Consider the following 7,973-nt stretch of genomic DNA (forward strand, 5'->3'; position numbering starts at 1 on the left):
TGGTGAAGCTTATGGACCCCTTCTTGGAATCATACTCAGAATGTGCCTACATTCAGAATAGAAGGAAATGTTAAATTTCATTTAGAGGTTAGCAAAAGGGAAGATGTCATCCTTCCATGGGGTTCAAGATGGTTCATGAAGAACCTCCTGAAATCTATTCACACACCCCCTTGGGGATCTGGGGACCCCAGGTTAGGAAGCCCAAGTACTAGAGGCATCCTGATAGAGTGAATGGGGGCACTGGGCTTCAAGTTGGTAGGACCTAACTACAAATCCCACTTCAGACACTGGCCAGCTGTATTGCCCTGGGCAAGTCCCTTCCCCTCTGGGGACTTTGGTTTCTTCTGTGTAGTTGTGAGATTGGACTTGATCACTTCTTTTTAAAAAAAAAAAAACAAGTTTTGGCCCGGTTTATTAAAGTATACTTTTATACAGTTTACTTTTCACTGGTCTGTTCTGGCATACTTCTAATGATATCAGAATCACCTGGATCAATGATAGCCAGTGTACATACTCTGTAATACTTCCCACATGCTGTACCCAATTCAATGTTATTGCCACTGTAGTGATGTACGCCAGTTTTGGCCAACATGGCGTAATATTCGATCTCTGATTTCCTTAAGGCTGGGCAGTTGTTGGCTAAGATGACCAATTTGGCTTTGCCTTGTCTGATCATTTTCAGGGTCTGTTTGTAGCCTAGCACGTATTTGCCGCTTTTCATGACCAGCTGGAGCCTTGAGTTGATGGACTCCAGTGACTTTTTCGTCTTCATTGCGGCCACCATCTTCCTGCCTGCGGTGCGGGAGGACCCTCAGCCAGAGACCTGCCACCAAGATGGCCGGGAAACGAGAAAGCGACTTGATCACTTTTAAAGCCCTGTCCAGTTCTAAATCTGGGAGTATATGACAGTCTACTCCAAGCAGCCTTTGTCATTGGAAAGGTGGGATATTGGGGTTCCCCAGATTAGATGACTTGGTTTCTCGCCTGAACCCTTGCTCCAGAACATGCTTAACCTGACCTCAGAACAGGCAAGATCCAGACACCAGAGCCCCTTGATGGCCTTTCCCAAGTACAGCACTGGCACACAACGTGGACATGAGAAAGAAATGACTGATTATCCCTTCCCACTGGCTACATGCCTCTAGAGCCTTCGCTGGACTTATTCGTGCGGGCTCCACATACACTACTGCACAGTGAACCTCTAAAGCCATGAAGTCTCCTGATAAGGGCCCAGGCCCTAGAAGGGGATGCAGTGTAAACCTTCCCTGACTTAACCACATCCTGGGAGCTTCCCAAGGAGCCAGATAAGCCTTAAATGAGACAGGGAAGGGGCAGAGCCTGGATAAAGGCATTAGGATGGGATGGGAAGAAAATGGAGACTCAGGGGGAACCCAGTTCTCCCAAAGCCTCCTTAAATCCCAGGCAAGGGCCTGAGTGAGCCTGAAGGTCAGGGGCTGGACTTCTTAAAGGGAGTGGTACTATTCTTGTACAAAAGCTCGGCCCTGCCCCCGTGTGCCTGAAGATGGCTTAGCAAGCTTGTAAAAAACCGTGGGGGTAGAGGGGAAATGGGTGGGGCAGCCGATAACCACAGAGTTAGCTTTACTTGGGCTCCACTGCCACCTGGTGGCCAACCAAACTCAAAGCAGCCTCAGGCGGCTTCACTAGGGTGTTCCAAACTGGGCTTGAGAGATGCAGGCCAGAATGTGGGTGGCTAATGTGCACAGTGAATGCTGGGTGGTTCAGCTAGGTGAGAGCAATTGTGTGTTCAGGTGGAACAAGGAAGCGTTTCCAGGCAGCTGGGCCTCCCCTGCTCTGCCTCTCTTTCTCTTCCCCATCCATCGGGGAAGAGCAGACCACAGACTGCAGCTGGGAACATCAGATGTCTGAATCTCCAGGAATCTCAGCTTTGATACCTTGGGATTATTTGTGATCATTTGTCATGTGCTAGGCTGAAATGGACCAATGTGGATCAAGAGAGTTTACTAAACAAAGCAATACTCCCAAGGAGGTCAGAGGCTTGGAGATTAAGAGCTGAGAAAGATGTGGGAGGTCACCTCCTCTACTCCCTTCACTTTACAGAGGGTGAACCAGAAATAAAGTATCCTATAAGACAGATTGGCAGATTTTAAAATGGTCCAAGGTCGTGCTTAATCTGCCCTTGGGAGTATAGTGATGAAATGTCCCTGAGTCAGAGAACAAAACCTCTCTAACAATGGGGTGGGGGTGGAGGGGAGAAGGAGCAGCCCCGATCCCGGCCCTGCAGAGCTGTCTTGTCCTCATATTACAAAGAGATGCCAGGAAATGTACCCAACAAGGCCAACCCCAAGAGTTTATGAGAAATTTGATTCGACTTGTCAGACAGTCTTTTTGTTTGTTTGTTTGCTGTTTTGGAGGGGGGAAGGCAGGGCAATTGGGGTTACATGACTTGTCCAAGGTCACATGGCTAGTTTTTGTGTTAAGTGTCAGGTTGTATTTGAACTCAGGTACTCCAAAGCCAGTGCTCTATTCACTGCGCTACCTAGCCACCCCGAGATACAGTCTTTAACCAAAATTTTTAGAAGGGCCCAATTAGAAATAGGTGCCCATTGCACCCACCTGAGGTGAAGCAGGATGGGTAGGGTGTTAAGAACTGCCCATCTTCCATGTTTGTTTTTTCTCTCACTGCTCCAGCCATGATTCAAACCCCCCAAATCCAAAGCAAACCCAGGCCTATACTTTTTCCATTTGTCTCCAGTGGAGGCTTCATTTGGAAGAAGGCAGAAGCAGACAGGACATCAGCACCAATTCCCAGTGTTCCTGTGCCACCTTCTTTGCCTCAAAACTCTTGCTGGATGGGGGAAGGACAAACCCTGCTCTCTAGTCCTCATCTTCCATTAGCTTCCTCTCTAGGTGGTACAGGAGATAAAGTGCTGGACCTGGAGTCATGAAGACCTAGGTTCAAATCCCACCTCAGGTACTTACTAGCTCTATGACCTTCAGAAAGTCACTGAAATGATCTCAGCCTGTTTCCTCATCTATAAAACAGGGATAATCATAGTAGCTAGCATACAGTGTTGTTGTAAGGATCAAATGAGATAATATATATAAAGTGCTTTGCCAACTTTTCCTGAGCTTAAAATACACATAACTCTCAGGGGCTTTGCTGTTATTTTTCTCCCCGGGGTTGGGAATTTTAAAGTGCCTTGCAAAATCAACTGGGACAAACGTGGCTCCTATACTCATACAATATATCACCCAATACATATTAGTATACAACAGAGTTCATTAACAGCCCAGGAAGTCACCTCAGAATGCCCTATAGAGCAAACAGACTTTGTATGACATAGGCCATCACTTGCCAGGTTGCTTCAGGGCTAAATTACATGCAGAATTGTGAACTCAGTGAAGCCTTTGAAGCTGAGATGTAACAAAGTATGAATCAATTAGCTGCTTGTTCTAATTTTGGCCAAACAATTAACACCAAGAAAATACTTCCCTACCAGCCAGCACCACACCATCCATATGTAAAACCATTGGTTACAGCAAATGGAGAAATATTGAATGCTGTGAATAAGTTCAATTCCCTTGGCAGTATACTTTCCAGGGATGTCCACATAGATGATGAGGTTGATGCACACACTGCCAGAGCTAGTTTAGTGTTTGGGAGGCTCTAAAGGAAAGTGTGGAAGAAAAGAGGTATTAGACGGACTACCAAACTGAAGGTCTATAGAACCATTGTGCTGACCTCATTGTTGTATGCCCATGAAACATGGACAGTCTCCCAGTGCTAAGCCTGGAAATTACATGGCTTCCATTTGGATTGTCTTAGGAAAATTCTGAAGCTCACCTGGCAGAACAAGGTACTGGACACTGAGGTCTTTTCTCAAGTTGAACTGCTAAGTATTCAATACAGCTCCAATGGGCAGACGACGTTGTTTGAATGAAGTATGTTCACCTAAAAGACTATTTTATGGAGAACTTACACACATGGTGGTCAGAAGAAGTGATAAAAGGACACTCTCAAGTTCTCTCTGAAGAACTTTGGTATCTATTGTGTGACATGCGAGACACTGGTGCAGAACTGTCCAGCATGACATGCCCTCATCAAAGAAGGCACTATATAAGTAAAGTACAGTTGCAATAGCTCAAAAGAAATGTGAGATGTGCAAATTTGGAGACATCTCCACTCCAAATATTCATATAGACTATTTGTGCCTGATCTGTGGTAGGGCTTTCCAAGGTCACGTTGCTCTAATGAGCCACAGTTGGACACACTGTACCTTGATCTCAACACAGTGATGTCATTTTGGAACAACATTTAATCAATCAGTGAACCAGCATGAAGGATATATCATGTGCACACTTCATAGCGTCACAGGCATGACCATCAAACAAAGGCAAATGAACATAGAAAGAATAATAATGGAAGACCCACAAATTATCTTTCCTCAACCCCATGTTGTTTCTTGTACTGGGACAGTGACCTCCTTCCCTGGCCCCAACCTTAATTCCATTTCTAACCCTGTTCTTCTCGAGTGCATTTATTCTGTGTGGGGCCATTCCCTCACACTGGTATAACTAAAACCAAGTCTGCCTCCTTGGCCTTCTCCAGATGATGATATATGAATGTCAGTTTGTTAGGGGGAGCCCAGGGAATCCCTGGGTCCAAGACTTTTGCAAGGAGATCAGTACTGTTCCTGGTATTCTCCTTTGGAAACCTTCTTGTGAGTTTTAATTTCTGTATTCCCAGACCTTGTATCTTTGGTCCATATTTTGGCAGAAGTTTCTGAACCATTTGCACAGGGGCTTCCCACACAGCCCTGGGCCTACTCTGCAGGTCACTCACAACTCTGGAAACTGGGTAGATTTCCCTTGAAGTGCCAGCTACTCAACCTCACTCTACTGGATTCATTTGAGCTGACACCTGTGCATGCTCACTGCAACGTGACGTCACCCTCCATTTTGAGATTCACTACCCCTAATTCTCCTCATCTCTAATAGCATCTTCAGAAGCATGGTCACGTGACATGCAGACGCAACAAATTTAGAATATGCTTGACTTGGTTTTTCTGCATCCCCAAAGCATTATTCAAGGCCATTTCGCTGTGTTCTGTTCCCAGTCCTGGCTCTCAGTCAGGCCCTGTCACACACTGCCCCTGACATCCATGTAATCCAGGTTTCGAACACTGGTTTCCCAGGGATGGGGGGCATGAAAACCTTTCAGGACTATCTACCAAGGCAGAGAGGAGTTAGAATCTGGTTTGGTGGAATCTGCAAGTGACTTCTCCTCTCTTGGTCTCAGTTTCCTCACCTATAAAGTAAGAATAATAATAGTACCTGACTGTTGTGAGTTGCTTGTGAGACTCTGATGAGGTTGTGGATACCAAGGGCCTTCACAGAAACCCAGAATCTCCAAGCTGGAAAGAGTCTCATCAGCCCTCTAGTTCAACCCAGACCTGAACAAGAGTCAGCCACAGCAAGCCCAGCTATTACTGTTGCTAGAGGAGCAGAGCAGCAGAAGCCCAGGGACTGGTCCCCTCATTTATTGCCTTCCAGGCTTTTGTTCATGGAGACAGGCAGCTTTTCTAAGTGAATATTCATGTCATCAGCACATCCTGGCATCTTGACCTTCAGATTTCCTCTGCAAATCCTTCCAATTCCCTTTGATTTCCTCCTTCATGCAATTCTTCACATTTCTAACGATTCATGAGGGATAACACTGAACCCGAGTTCTATTTCTGTTTTGAATAGGAATGTTCCAAATGTTTCTCCATTGTGTATAATGGTTGTGATTCTGGGTTTCCAATAGATACTTCTTAAAACTGTGTATTATTTTATGTGCACATGAGGAAGAGAGAGAGAGAGAGACAGACAGAGAGAGACAGAGAGACAGACACAGAGAGAGACAGACAGAGAGACAGAGACAGAGAGACAGACAGAGAGAGACAGAGAGACAGAAACAGAGAGACAGAGACAGACAGAGACAGACAGACAGAGACAGAGAGGGAGGGAAAGGGAGAGAGAGACAGAGAGAGAGGGAGAGAGAGACAGAGACAGAGAGAGACAGAGAGACAGAGACAGAGAGAGAGAGACAGAGAGACAGAGACAGAGAGAGAGACAGAGAGAGAGAGAGAGAGAGACAGAGAGAGACAGAGAGAGAGACAGAGACAGAGAAACAGACACAGAGAGAGACAGAGACAGAGAGACAGAAACAGAGAGAGAGACAGAGACAGAGAGAGACAGAGACAGAGAGAGAGACAGGGAGAGATAGAGACAGAGAGACAGACACAAAGAGAGACAGAGACAGAGAGAGACAGACAGACAGAGACAGAGAGGGAGGGAAAGAGAGAGACAGAGACAGAGAGAGAGAGGGAGAGATTGTTGCTAGATGTATTTTGTTGAAAAAATTTTTCTGTATCTCTTTTGGTTTTTATTTTCTCATTTGAATGATATTGAGGCAGGGCAGCACGGTCACAAGAGTCCTGGGTTCAGCTGTCATTTCTGATACCCAATCCTGGGCAAGGCAATCCATCAGTAGGCACTTATGAGGTAGCTGCTGTGTGTCAGGAGCTGTCCTGGTGACACAAAGACAAGAACCTTTTATTTTATTAGGAGAAATAAGAGAAAAAGCCCAAGGCAATTGGAAGAGGGGAGAGACTTCCATTAGAAGGCGGTGCTTGTTAGGCCAAAGGGGCTCCATTTTGTGAGTCCATTTCACTGACTTTGGAGTTTCCTGGCCTTCAAATGTTTTCTGTACAACTCCCCACTCACCAGACATCTGCACACACCCTGATCTAATCACAGCTAGGCTGATGCATACTTGTTCCTGTCTAGTGCTATATGAAAAATCATGTAAAAGCTAAAGCTCTGTGAACCTCTGGGTCCTTGTTCTGACCAAGAGGCTTGGACCCAGTTGATTTCTGCTAAATGAATTGTCTGAATGTAGCTCGGTGTCCTTATTTTCTGTACTTTGGAGGAAACTAGAGATTCCAGTTTCTAGAGGTAGAAGGACATTCCAGAAATGGAAGATAGCCTGTGCAAAGGCATGAGGGGAGGGGGGGGGATATGGAATGTTGTGTGTGAGAAACAGCAAAGAGGACCAGGATGGCTGGACCATAAAGCACATGAGGGGAGTGAAGTCCAATAAAGCTCAAAAGGTGACCAGGGTAAGTGCTTGAAATGCAAAGCATAGGATTCTATATTTGGTCTTAGAGGTAATTGGGAGGCACGGGAAGTTATTAAGCAGGGAAGCAACATGGTCTGACCTGTGCTTTTGAAAACATCACTCTGGTGACTTTATGTGGAAAAGGTTAATAGACTCCTAACTCCAGAGCCAGAAGGAACCTCAGAGGCCCTCTGGACAGAGCTGTCAAATACATGGCCTGCAACACTCTGGGCTGTGATTTGAACTAGGTTAAAATGTAGTTCTGGAATGTCTTGACATATTAATTACGAAAAGAAAAACAGCCTGCAGGGATCCATAGTCCCATTTCTATTTGAGTGTGATACCACTGAGCTAGTCTATTCCGTTCACTTTACAGATGAGAAAACTGAGGCCTCCATTCAGGGTAGCCAATTGTAGTTGCTGCTGAATTATTTTTCAGTTGTCTCTGACTCTTCAGGACCTGGTTTGGAGTTTTCTTGGCAGAATCACTGGAGTGGTTTGCCATTTTCTTCTCTAGTTAATTGAACAGATGAAGCCCTTCTGTCCATAGCTAACATTGGTACAGTTTTTTAAGGGTTTACAAATTGCTTTATACAGATTTTTATTTGATTATCAGGATAGTCCCTGGGGTAGGTGCTATTATTACCACATTTTACAGAGGAGGAAGTTGAGGCTCAGAGAGTGGCTTCTCCAGAATCATACAACTATTAAGTATCAGAAGGAGAATTTGAACTCAGATCTCAGGGTCTAGCCCCGTAGCCACTACATAGACCCTCTATCTCTAGTTAGAAATAATTTCTATTGTATAAATCTGACTTGTCTTTGGAAG

At 45.3% G+C, this 7,973-nt stretch overlaps 1 pseudogene; it reads right to left on the reverse strand.

The window, feature by feature from the left end:
• Positions 1-391: 391 nt before the first annotated feature.
• Positions 392-877, reverse strand: LOC138177810 (large ribosomal subunit protein eL30 pseudogene; annotated as a pseudogene).
• Positions 878-7,973: the final 7,096 nt, after the last annotated feature.

This window comes from Petaurus breviceps, unplaced genomic scaffold, assembly GCF_028583685.1.
Source record: "Petaurus breviceps papuanus isolate PSGF00001 unplaced genomic scaffold, PetGlider_PUasm1.0 90451, whole genome shotgun sequence".
NCBI lineage: Eukaryota > Metazoa > Chordata > Mammalia > Diprotodontia > Petauridae > Petaurus > Petaurus breviceps.